The 12,810-nt window shown below is 45.2% G+C and overlaps 1 protein-coding gene and 1 long non-coding RNA gene across 7 annotated transcripts in view; one reads left to right on the top strand and one right to left on the bottom strand.

Moving 5' to 3' along the window:
- The window catches only part of LOC101968475 (uncharacterized), a 34,103-nt gene extending 21,843 nt beyond the window's left edge, over positions 1-12,260 (bottom strand). The window contains exons 1-2 of one of the 6 annotated variants that reach the window (XM_078016433.1): positions 12,127-12,260; positions 7,782-7,911 (exon numbers count right to left, since the gene is read on the bottom strand). The gene's annotated coding sequence lies outside the window, so the exon portion shown is untranslated. Of the gene's footprint in view, positions 1-165; positions 294-777; positions 1,024-1,201; positions 1,224-1,276; positions 1,389-7,781; positions 7,912-12,126 lie in introns of those variants that run through there. The other 5 variants (XM_078016432.1, XM_078016437.1, XM_078016435.1 and 2 more) reach the window with 5 other exon arrangements.
- LOC120892850 (uncharacterized) lies at positions 1,486-3,810 on the top strand. The gene is made up of 2 exons (XR_013423670.1): positions 1,486-2,735; positions 3,579-3,810. It is a non-coding gene; the product is annotated as an uncharacterized LOC120892850 (long non-coding RNA).
- Positions 12,261-12,810: the final 550 nt, after the last annotated feature.

Raw genomic sequence — 12,810 nt, 5'->3', positions numbered from 1 at the left:
GACAATATGAAGTAGCAAATCACAAAGGAAATACAAATGGCTAAAAAACAATTGAAGCAATTTCAACCTCAACCTCACCACTAACCGTCAAAGTCCCCACAGCAAGAATGCAGGCACAAGCCCTCATAATCGGAGGGAACAGGGCTTGAGTCTCACTCCTCTTACCCTGGTCGCCCAGAAAAGCCCCAGTGCGTAATGCCGACGCAAGGGATGTCCAAAACAGATCCCAACAGCAAGAGCCGGAAGCACCCCGCAGGAGGCGAGCGCAGTAGAGCGCAGTAGGGCTTCCGAGCTCCGCTTCTAGTTAGCAACAGAAAAGGGTGAGGGCTCGCAAGCCGCAAGCTGGCAGCTTGCACCCACATATTTGGGAAAGGTACGCACGAAACTCTCCATTGCCACCTCTGCGAATACTGGCAGGGTGCTGGAGAGAATGGTTTATTTTTCTAATATGCTTGCATAAAAAAATTATTGCATTCCTTTTCTATTACATAAATTAAATGCCAAAAATAAAATGTTTTGTTACCCCCAAATCAGTCTCATCCATTAATACAGAGCTCTTACAAAGTAATAGTGAAAACACCTCATCGGCTAAATAAAACAGTTGTGGGGGGGGTGAGAAATTCGGAAAGAGGCACATTTGGCTCGTGCTAGCTTCGACCCGAAGGCGTTTTCGCCCAGGCTTGCGGCACCCAGGGTGGGGCGCGGCGTACGCACGGCTACTCGGTCGCACGCACAACCGGTAAACCTCTGGTTTCTGGCCCGGAGTTGGGGCGGCACCTGTGGTCCCAGCTATTCCGGGGGCTCAGAAGGACGCCTGGACTCAGGAATTCAAGGCAACACAGCGAGACACGGTCCTCTCAAACAAACAAAACGCCGCACCGTTTCTGAGTTTGGGGGAGCCCCCTCCCCCATTCTCTCCGCCAAGATCTCGCCCGCCGCTCCACGACTCGGACTAGGGCTGCCGAGGCGCTGCGCCCACGGTGGAGAGGTTCCCGGGGTGAGGGGCCAGGGACGGAGGGGGTCCCAGGCTGGGGGAAGGGGAGAGGGCCCGGAGGGTCCGACGGAGGGGGATGGGAAAGGGAGGGGAGGGAAGAGGGTCCGGGCGTCCCGAGGGAGGGGCGGGGGGCGTGGCGAGCCGGGGGACTGGGCCGGGGGGGGAGGGCGCGGCCTTGGTCCGTGAGGGCCGCCGCGGGGTCAGCACCAGTGTGAGGACCACCAGCTCACGTGTCCACGGGGAAGAGGGTCCTACCCGGTACCGACCGGCGCCCCCACTCACCGTCCCCGCACCCTTGCGCGACCGCCGGCCACCCGCAGCGCCCTCAGACAAAGGGGCCGTGCCGCCCCGTCTGCGCAGCCGCCAATCCTAGGCCGGTCGCCCCTCCAGTCCCCGCCCCCTGCCCCAGGACCACCAATCGTGGAGCGCGACGCCTGGCTGTGAAATCGCGGGTTTCGTTTTTTTTGCCTGGCCCCGCCCCCGAGGACCCTGGGGCGGGGCTGCGGAACCGCTGAGGCTCACGGTGCTGCGAAAGGCCGCGCCAACAGCCCGCACTTCCGGCGGCTGGAGGACTAACTGCTCCGCCAGTGTCAGCGGATCCCACTCGTTCCCCTGACCTTGCCCTAGCTGTCCCTGCCGCCGGGAACCCTCTTCCTCAGACCCCTCCTGGCCGGCTTGTGGAAGCGCGCGGAAGTTGTCTGGCAGAGGCCCTGAGTTGGGATCTCCGCCCGCCTGGGGCGCGAGCCGTGAGGTGGGGCTCGGCCTCTCGCTGCTCCAGGCCTCTGCCGCTGGCGTCGCGGGCTTCTCGGCGCGGGTCGGAGCCTTGCGCTGGGGGAGGCTGCGCTCCTGAGGCGCAGAGGATGGCCAGGACGGGTTGGAGCAGAGGCGCGGCGGGGATTCGACTCTTGCTGCCTCTGGTCCCTACCTGCGGAACAAATCCCGCACCGCAGCTCAGAGTGCCGAGGCCTGTGCGGAGCGCTTTCCTGAGACCTCGCGGCCGAGAGGGGCAGGCTCCCACCTTGTGGAGGGGATGAACACCTTTCTTCATCCACCGCGCACAGCCGTGCCTGACAGGGCCCCTTCTGCCAAGGGCTGGAACTCGACAGAGGTCGTCAGTTTGGCCCCTTTATTGGATGGTTCTAGATTGGTTTGCCAGGTGACAGGATCCAGCTCCATTCCAGTAATCTTGTCCCTAACCGAGAATTTATAATCCCAGGACCTTCACCTCTGTCAACCTGTTTTCTTCTTTTCCTCCACAGATTTTTTTTTTCCTTTCCTTCCTTGAGACAGTTGTTGGTTCTGGCAGTGTGGTGCAGGCTGGCCTCTGACCTCTAGAATCAAGCGATTCTCCTGTCTCAGCCTCCCCAGTACCAAGGGGACAGCAGGTGATACACAGAATAAATGTGGGAATTACAGAGTGTGTTCTTCCTCCTCTAGGGAAGAGCATAGATGCTGTGGTAACCCCCATGTATCCATGGGTCATCTGGGTGGAGTGAGACAACAAATAGTTTGAAAATGCTTATCCTCTGCTATCTCCTTCAATTCCAAGATGAAGGGTCACAGCTTTTCCTGGAAAGGTTTTCAGCCTGTTCTCCTGGGTTCCAGGTAATAGCTAGTCCTTACTCTCAATTTACATTTGCCCTGTTCTAGCACCACGTGTGAAGACAACATCCTTATAGAAACTGTCAGCCATATCCCATGAGGATGTGAGGTCCACTCCTTGTAACACATCACATATGTGGTATATTATATATACTTATGTCTCTTCTGCTTTTCTTATGGAACCTTAATACAGTATACTTACAAAGAACATCCATTCTCATATTTGTTCAAACAAAGGAGAATTAAACATTTAGTTTCCCTTTTGATTGCAGCTACTTCTTTTTTTTTTAAATTTTTTTAGAAGAGAGAGAGAGAGAGAGAATTTTTAATATTTATTTTTTAGTTCTCGGCGGACACAACATCTTTGTTGGTATGTGGTGCTGAGGATGGAACCCTGGCCGCACGCATGCCAGGCGAGCTACCCTACCGCTTGAGCCACAGCTACTTCTTTGTTTCTTTTATTGTTATCTTTTGAGTGTGTGATGATTTCAAGGCCTTTTACCAACTCAATGCAGTTAACTGCTATTGTAATTATTAGTTAGCATTTAAATGCCTGGATTGTCAGCAAGCCACAAGGAGGCCCTGAACCTAGTTACTGTGTCCATTGAACACAGTGTGTTCTAGGGCTCCTGTACTGCAGATATGGACATGGCCCCCTCAAGAGTCCTGACAGCTTTTGGTGGACAAGAGATTGAAAGGCCAAAATCTGAGCTCTAAGGGTCACTTGAGATTCTTTGTTCATTGTTAAGAGTGACATGCTGAAAACTCCTTTTAAGATGTTCATGCTGTTCTTACCAGTTTAACACAGTGTCTCAGGGTTGGCAATGAGTATGCGCAGCTGGAGTGTGGCTCATTGGCAGAGTGCTTGCCTAGCATATTTGAGGCCCTGGGTTCTATCCCAGGTATCACACCATCAATCCCTTAGAAATTTAATTACAGTAGTTTACCCCCACTATATTTGTGGGTTTTTTTTCCCCTCAAGGAACAAGAAGTCTAGAAGTTGGCCATCTAGGACCCTGCAATACCACCAGGACTCTGTACATCCCCTGTATTTCCCATTAGCTGTCTTACTGTGGCTCTCATTGTTTCTGTCTGGCTTCATGGATACAAGAAGAATGCTCCATCACTAGAATCACATTCATATCCCAGGTAAAATGAGAGAAGCAAAAAGATTTGCTCAGTCAACTCCAGATTAAAGAGCTTTTTCAGAACTATACCTGTGGTTTTTCTTATATTTGTTGGTCTGAAACGTGTTATAATAGCATCTCTAGCTCTAAAAGGGCTGGGAAAATGTAGTTTTCCATCTGGGAGAGCACCATGCTGAACAACACTGAGGTTCTATCTATAAGGAAGAAGTGGGAAATGGATATTCAGTAGGCAACCACAAGTATTAGCCACATTCTGTCCCACAATTCTCCAGGTTTGTGGTATAAATGGCTACTAAGGCAGGCTCTCCTCTCCATGGCCTTTCATGCATAGTTATTCTTTGTCATCAAAACAGTACACACTAGAAGCTGCCATGGTGCACATGCCTCTAATTCCAGTGGCTTGGGAGGTTAAGAGAGGGACCAAGTTCAAAGCCAGCCTCAGCAGCGTAGTGAGATCATATCATAAAAACAACAAACAAAAAGGACTGGGATGTAGTTCAGAGGTTAAGCACCCCTGGGTTCAATTTCAGTCCCTGGTAACGAAACAAAAATTTCACACTGGAAAGTTCATATATCAAATGTGGAAAGGATACTTCACAAAAATAAATTATAAGTCAGGTCAAAAAAGTTAACCCTCAAATTGGAAAATTCGTCTAACTACAGGCAGTATTGGGTAGAGGGTGGGAAGAAAAATGCTGGAGACCACTGCCTTCTACTTCTCCCTTTTATCCTCTTATGGGAGGTTTTAAAGGTATACAGAGGTAAAGAATATGATATAATCAACCCCAAGTGTGCCCATCATACAATTTAAATTATAGACCAACCTCTTCCTATCTATTTCCCTATCCAGTGACCCCCCCTACTCCATTTCAGATTAAATTTTAACGAGATTTTATTTTTTACTGACAAATATATGTAGAGGACATGATATGATGCTCTCATATGTTTACACTATGAATCAAGCTATTAACGTCTATTGCCTCACAAACTTACAATTTTTGTGGTGAGGACAATTAACATCTATGCTAAGCAATAATACAATGCATTATTATAGTCACACTGCCTTTTATTTAATAATTATTTCCATATCTGTCTAAAAGATAAAGGCGCTTTAAAAAGATAATTACAAAACTGTCATCCCACACGAATATTCACTCATTCCATATAATCAGACATCCAGTCAGGGGTCATATTCTCCTATTTGTCTCATAAGTTATTTTTTATGATTGGTTTATGTGAATCCATATTCAAACCAGGTACCCACAATGCACTTGGTCAATAGGTCTCTTTTGGTGGGATGGGGGTTACTGAGAATTTAACCCAGAGGCAATTTACCACTGAGACACATCCCCACTCCTTTTTTTTTTTTTTTAATTTATTCTGAGACAAGGTCTCACTAAGTTGCTGAGGCTGGCCTTGAACTTCTGATCCTCCTGCCTCAGCCTCCCCAGTGCTAGGATGACAGGAGTGTACCTCTGTGGTCAGCTTCTCTTTTATCTTAATCCATTGTGTCCCTACCCCAATTTTTTCTTTTTGCAATTTACTGAAGTCAGGTCACATGTCTTATGGAATTTCTCAAATTTGGGAATTTGCCATTTGCATTTTTTTTTTTTTTTAAAGAGTGAGAGAGGAGAGAGAGAGAATTTTTGATATTTATTTCTTAGTTCTCGGCGGACACAACATCTTTGTTGGTATGTGGTGCTGAGGATCGAACCCGGGCCGCACGCATGCCAGGCGAGTGTGCTACCGCTTGAGCCACATCCCCAGCCCTGCCATTTGCATTTTTATAGTGTCCTTCTGTCCCTTAATTTCCTACAAGCTAAAGAGAGAGATCTAATTAGGCTTGGTTGGGGGAGGGCCAAGAACAGCTCATAAGTGGACATTATACATCTTCACTGAAGATCACCGTCCATACTTAAAATGGTGACATTCTAGTCTGGGATTCCTGCTGCATCTGTGGGAATAGCTGTCTAAAGCCAAACTTTCCCTTATTAGATTGGTTACCTGAACGTATGGTTAACTTTTTTTTTTAATATGTATTTTTTAGTTGTTGATGGACCTTTATTTTATTCATTTATTTATTTGTGGTGCTGAGAATTGAACCCAGTGTCTCACACATGCCAGGCAAGTGCTCTACCACCGAGCCACAACCACAGCCCAAAGTATGATTAACTATTTAAATGTCAAAATATGAAACATGGGGCTGGGGATGTGGCTCAAGTGGTAGCGCGCTCGTCTGGCGTGTGTGCAGCCCGGGTTCGATCCTCAGCACCACATACAAACAACGATGTTGTGTCCGCCAATAACTAAAAAATAAATATTAAAAAAAAAATTCTCTCTCTCTCTCTCTCCCTCTATCACTTTCTCTTTAAAAAAAAAAAAAATGAAACATCAGGGCTGGGGTTGTGGCTCAGTGGTAGAGCACTCTCCTAGCACATGCGAAGGCCTGGGTTTGATCCTCAGCACCTCATAAAAATAAATAAAATAAAGGTATTGTGTCCAACTACAACTAAAAAATATTAAAAAAAAATATGAGGGCTGGGTTGTGGCTCAGTGGTAGAGTACTTGCCTAGCACGTGTGAGGCACTGGGTTCGATCCTCAGCATCACATAAAGACAAAGGTATTGTGTCCATCTACAACTAAAAAATATATTTAAAAAAATGAAACATCATGAAACACTGATGTTTTCAATTCAAATTTATATAATTATTCACTTCTTTGATTTCATATTTATATCTTTTTTCTCTTATAGTAAACATCTTAGATCACAATTATTTTAACACAAAATTGCTTGTATATTTTTATGTAATCACATCAGTGTAACAATACCAATATTATTATTAATAGTATGATTATTTAAAAAGTCTAACATTCCTTTGCAATTCTTGTTCCTAGGATATATCCCATTTGAGATTGTTACTCTGTTTTAAAGTAAATTGAAATAATTTGTTTTTAGGTAATTAAGACTCACTCTAGCCAGGTGCAGTGACATACTTCTGTAATACAAGTGGCTTGGGAGTCTTAGGAAGGAGGATGGTTCGTTCAAAGTCAGCCTCAGCAACTTAGGGAGACCCTGTCTCAAGGCTGGGGATGTGGCTTAGTGTTTAAGTACTGCTGGGTTCAATTCCCAGTACCAAAAAAAAAAAAAAAAAAACTAACTCTAAGCCAGGTACAGTCACATCTGTAATCCCAGTGACTCAGGAAGCTGAAGCAGGAGGATCACCAAGCTCGAGGCCAGCCTCAGTAACTTAGCGAGGCTGTCTCAAAATAAAAAATAAAAAGGATGTGACTCAGTGATAGAGCACAATCCCCAGTAGTACACACACAAGTAACTCTAGGCCGGGCATGGTTGTGCACGCCTGTAATCTCAGAGGCTCTGGGGGCAGAGGCAGGAGGATCACGAGTTCAAAGCCAGCCTCAGCAATTTAGTGAGGTGCTAAGCAACTCAGGGAAACCCTGTCTCTAAATAAAATACAAAAAAGGGGGCTGGGGAGGTGGCTCAAGCGGTAGCGCGCTCGCCTAGCATGCGTGCGGCCTGGGTTCGATCCTCAGCAGCACCATATACCAACAAAGATGTTGTGTCCGCCGAGAACTAAGAAAAAATAAGTAAATGTTAAAATTCTCTCTCTCTCTCTCTCTCTCTCTCTGTCCCTCTCTCTTTAAAAAAAAAAAAAAAAAAAAAAAAAAAAAAAAAAAAAATAAAATACAAAAAGGGCTGGGGATGTGACTCAGTCGTGAGTTCAATCCCTGGTAATTTTAGGATTACATTTTTCAATTTTACATAATGTTGTTTTATGGTTATGTACAATAAAATTAATTCAGAGAAGTCTGTTGCTGTCTTCCTCTCCCTCAGTCACCATTTTTAAAAGGTAATGGTTTACCCTTCCGTTTTTTTTTTTTTTAACATGAAATTTATTTAATTTTGTGTCTGTTGTGGTGTTACTGAGATTGAACCCAGGACCTTGCATATGGTAGGCAACTGCTCTGCTGCTGAACTATATACCCAGCCCTACCCTTCCATTTTTTTTTTAAATACCTTTATTGGCTGGATGCAGTGGCGAACGCCTGTAATCCCAGTGGCTCCAGAGGCTGAGGCAGGAGGATCGCGAGTTCAAAGCCAGCCTCAGCAAAGGCAAGGCACCAAGCAACTCAGGGAGACCCTGTATCTAAATAAAATACAAAAAGGGCTGGGGATGTTACTCAGTTGTGAGTGCCCTAAAGTTCAATCCCTGGGTACCAAAACAAAACATAAAAACCTTTATTGTTTTATTTTTATGTGGTGCTGAGGATCGAACCCAGAGCCTCATACATGCAAGGCAGGCACCCAACTGATGTATATCCCCAGCCCTGCTTCCATTCTTTTATCTTTTTTTTTTAAAGACTTACTTTTTTTTTTTTAAAGAGGGGGGGAGAGAGAGAGAGAGAGAGAGAGAGAGAGAGAGAGAGAGAGAGAGAGAGAGAGAGAGAGAGAATTTATTTTAGTTTTTTTCGGCGGACACAACATCTCTGTTTGTACATGGTGCTGAGGATCGAACCGGGGCCGCACGCATGCCAGGTGAGCGCGCTACCGCTTGAGCCACATCCCCAGCCCCCTGCTTCCATTCTTAACAGCTCCAGGTGCATGTCAGTATACAGTAGCATTCTGTGCCTCTGTTCTGCATCTTCGAGGCCTTGCCTAACAGGGTTCAGGTTTTCTTTGTTCTTATGTAGCTGTGTGCCCTCCAGTATGTGAACATGCCACAGTGGGTGCAACCAGTCCACTGCTGCTAGACCCTGGGCTGTTTCCTGTCTTTTGCTATTAAAATCAGCACTGTAACGAGTAGTTTTATACCCATCTTTTCTTCCTTTTTGCCAGTTCAGTTTTGGGATACATTCTAGAAATTGCTTGGTCAATGTGCAATTGTAAATGCATCTTTGCTAAATATTGTTTGGTTTCTTTCCATGGGGTTGTTCCAAGACTTTGAATCCAGTATATTGTCAAATATTTTGGGTTTTGCTAGTCTGAGGGAAAATGATTTCATTTTGCATCTTGTGAGTGAAGCTGAGCACCTTTTCATGTTTGAGGTGGCTATAGTTTGTTCCTGCCAAAATTCATGTTGGGGCTTGGTCCATGGGGATGGTATTGAGAGGTTGTGGGGTCTTAAAGAGGTAATTAGGAGCTGGGGATGTAGCTCAGTGGTATAGTACCTGCCTAGCATATGTGAGGCCCTGGGTTCCACACATGGTCATTAGAGCGCCACCTTCAAGAAGGAATTCAGGTAGCTTCTCTGAGGGTACATCAGTTATCTCCAGGATTGGTGGTTATAAACCCAACCTGCACCTCCCCTCCCTCTCTTTCACCATGAGGCCTCACAAGAAGCTGAGCAGATGCTAGTACCATCCTCTTAAGAGCTACTGGGCAATGAGCCAAAATAAACCTGTTTCTTTTTAAATTATTAGCTTTGGTTATTTGGGTATAGTAACAGAAAACAGACTACAACAAAGGTTATCTGTTGTAGAAATTGCCTGTTTTTCTGTAGGGATCCTGGTCCTTTCCCCTCTTTTGTTTTAGAAGTGCTGTTCTCTGCCTGTGATATGAGTTGCAGGTATTTTTTTTTAAACCCTATGTTTTCCAGGTACAGTGGCATATGCTTGTAACCCCAGCTACTCAGGAGGTTGAGACAGGGGAATCCCAAGTTTGAGACCATCCTTGGCAACTTAGTGAGATCCTGTCTCAAAATAAAATGAGAGGTTGTGGTTGTGGCTCAGTGGTAGAGTGCTCACTTAGCATGTGTGAGGCCCTGAGTTTGATCCTCAGAACCACATAAAAATAAAGAAATAAAATAAAGATACTGTGTCCAGGGCTGGAGATGTGGCTCAAGTGGTGGTGCGCTCGCCTGGCATGCGTGCGGCCCGGTTTGATCCTCTGCACCACATACAAAGATGTGTGTTCACCGAAAACTAAAATAAATAAATAAATATTAAAATTCTCTCTCTCTCTCTGAAAAAAAAAAAAGATACTGTGTCCAACTATGACTTAAAAAAAAAAAAGTGTTTTTAAAAAAAAAGAGACAAACACTCATATGCACTGGGGATATAGTTCAGTGTTAGAGCAATTGCCCGGCATATGCTTGACCCTGAGTTCAGTTCCAGTACTGAAAAAAGAGCCCTTATTTTAAACACCCTAACTTACCAATTGTTTAAGATTAAAAATTGAAACAAAAACTCTCTGATAGTCTTTTTTGGGTGTAAAATGAGAACTTATATTTAAGTGATCAATTTGACACTAGAGAGAAATGTTTTTATTTATTTATTTAGTATTTTAGTTATAGAAGGACACAGTATCTTTATGTTGTTTATTTATTTTTATATGGTGCTGAGGATCGAACCCAGTGCCTGACATGTTCGAGGCAAGCACTTTGTCACTGTGCCAAAACCCCAGACCCCAGAGAGAGATATTTTAAAGAGCAACCTTCAAGCCAGGTGTGGTAGCACATGCCTGTAATCCCAATGGCTTGGGAGGCTGAGGCAGGAGGATTGCAAGTTCGAAGCCAGCCTCAGCAACTTAGCAAGGCCCTGAGCAACTTAGTGAGATCCTGTCTCTAAATTAAAAAAAAAAAAAAACATATATATATATATGTATGTATGTATATGTGTGTAATTATATATACACACACACACACACACACATATATATATAAATATAAAAGGGCTGGCAAGGTGGCTTGGTGGTTGAGCACCCCAGGGTTCAATCTGCAGTACCAAAAAAAAAAAAAGTAACCTTCAAAATCAGTTATAAATGTATATCCTGGTCTGTGAGAGCATGGGGCACTACCTAACTAGCTGCATCTCAGCTGGACCACTTACCTGGAGCTCAGAGTGCAAGAATCAGGCATCACCAGCCCCTGTTATGAGAAGGGGTGGCCAAGCTCTCAGGCACCCATGGGGAGGTGGTGGCTTTCCTCTAACACCCTGCTCACCCTGTGGTCACCTGAGAAGCAGATGGGAGTTGTCTAATACCCTGCTCTCAGTGACAGTCCTCATGGTTACCTGTAGAGGCAAATGGACTCCCACTGGAAAATTTGAGACTGATGATGGATGCTGCTTTCACACCTAGGAGGTATGTAAATATTGTAAATATTGTGTAATGGGGACTGACTTGGATCTGATTATGGTCAGAGAGGGGTTGGGGTTGAGTCCCCATGTGCAGGCAGGGGCTTGAGGTATTTGAACTTCTTTGCAGGGAATACGGAGGGGTAAGGCTCAAACTGATTCCATTCAAACAATAAGTGAACCCACATTGCTTGTCACATGGTTTGAGAGGCATCTGGACTTTGCTGTATTCCCTCCTCACTGCATGTTTTCCTGTTCATAGTCTTGCTTAGGCATTGCATGCTCTTGCCAAAATGGTCTTGGGAGCTCAGTAAACATCATGCCTCCTTAGCTCTGGAAGTGCTAGAGAATTTAAGTGGTGGAATTATGTGTGATATCTTTTCTGCTTTTCTCAATTTGCATTTTGTACAATGATGCCGATTTTAAAATTAAAAAAAACTGGGGAAGCCACTTTTAATTTTTTTTTTTTTTAGTTGTAGATGGACACAATACCTTTGTTTTATTTGTTTATTTATTTATTTTTTATGTGGTGCTGAGGATTGAACCAAGTGCCTCACATGTGCCAGCCTGGAGAACCACCTTTAAAATCAGGATTGTCATGCTCTCATGTTCCTGCCACATTAGTGCTGTCCTCATTGGTGGACCCACCCTGCATGAGGTGGACAGGGATGCTGGCTATCCCTGCAGCAGCCAGAATCCCCAGGTCACACATGGAGCTGACCAAGGGCAGAGAGTGGGCTGAGCCCTTTTTGTAAGTGCCATCTGGACACAGGCAGTAGCCAGGGCAGAGAGAGCAGGATAGCGGCAAGACGGGGATCCTCCAGTCAACTGCTATGAGAAAGGCTTTCCCCAACTTGTTTCCTACCATGATATTCCAGGAATTAAGTATTTAGCGTCTTCTGAGAAAAATATACCATGATTTAAAACAAAAAAACAGTAGGCCTTCCTTTTCTTTCTATGCTGCAGGGAGTGATCTCAAAACTCCAGAGGTGGCTGTTTCTCTGCAGGGATTTGCCTTGGGTAAGGGTGTGGCGGTGGAGGTGGAGGTGAAACTTTACAGCAGTAGAGTGCAGATGTTGCTTTTGGGTTGAGACTTGGGGCACAGCCCATCTGGCTCAAGTCCAAACTTCCCTACTCCTAGCCAACTCTTCCTTTTCTTCACATTGTCCACAACTTCCCTACCCCCATTTTGGAACCTCACCTTCCCACCATACCTACAAACCTAACTATATTGTCCATTTTCACTGTACCTGGAGCAATGCAGAAGCCTCTGACTGTTCAAAACTTACCCCTCTTGGCTTTGGAAGGGCTTAATTCATTCTTCCTTCCACTTCCACCAGCCTCACACTGCCTGGCTCCTTTCTGCCCTCCTACTCCAACGAAGCAGGTCTTTGGGCAGCCACATCTCTTCACCACAGCGTTTGATGTGGTAACCACTCCTGGTCACTTGCGTCTCTCTTCCCCACAGGTACTGTGTTGCTCCTCCTGCAACAATATTTAATGCTGGGTGTCTCAAAACCCACCTTCTCACTAGCCAATGGGAGTATCAGTCCTCTGTCCCGAGTTCCCTTCCTAGTCCTCTCCCTAGTTGTCTCATGCTTTTCCAGAGATTCATATCCCATTTTATTATTATTTTTGGCAGTGCTTGGAACTGAACTCAGGGCCCCAGACATGTTAAGCAAAAGCTCTACCACTAAGCTACATTCCTAGTCCCACATCTTAAAAAATGCCAGTGATGGGGCTGGGGATGTGGCTCAAGAGGTAGTGCGCTCGCCTGGCATGCACGGGGCTCTGGGTTTGATCCTCAGCACCACATAAAAATAAAATAAAGATGTTGTGTCCACCAAAAACTAAAAATAAATATTTAAAAAAATTCTCTCTTAAAAAAAAAATGCCAGTGATTTTCAAGTTTACATCTCCATCCCAAAGCTGCTTTAAGGTTCAGATTCATTTATCAGCTCTCTATTTCTCCA

This window comes from Ictidomys tridecemlineatus, chromosome 7 (genome assembly GCF_052094955.1).
Source record: "Ictidomys tridecemlineatus isolate mIctTri1 chromosome 7, mIctTri1.hap1, whole genome shotgun sequence".
NCBI classification, from domain to species: domain Eukaryota; kingdom Metazoa; phylum Chordata; class Mammalia; order Rodentia; family Sciuridae; genus Ictidomys; species Ictidomys tridecemlineatus.
The sequence above is the reverse complement of the archived record's forward strand: the minus strand, read 5'-3'. Positions and strand labels throughout refer to the sequence as shown.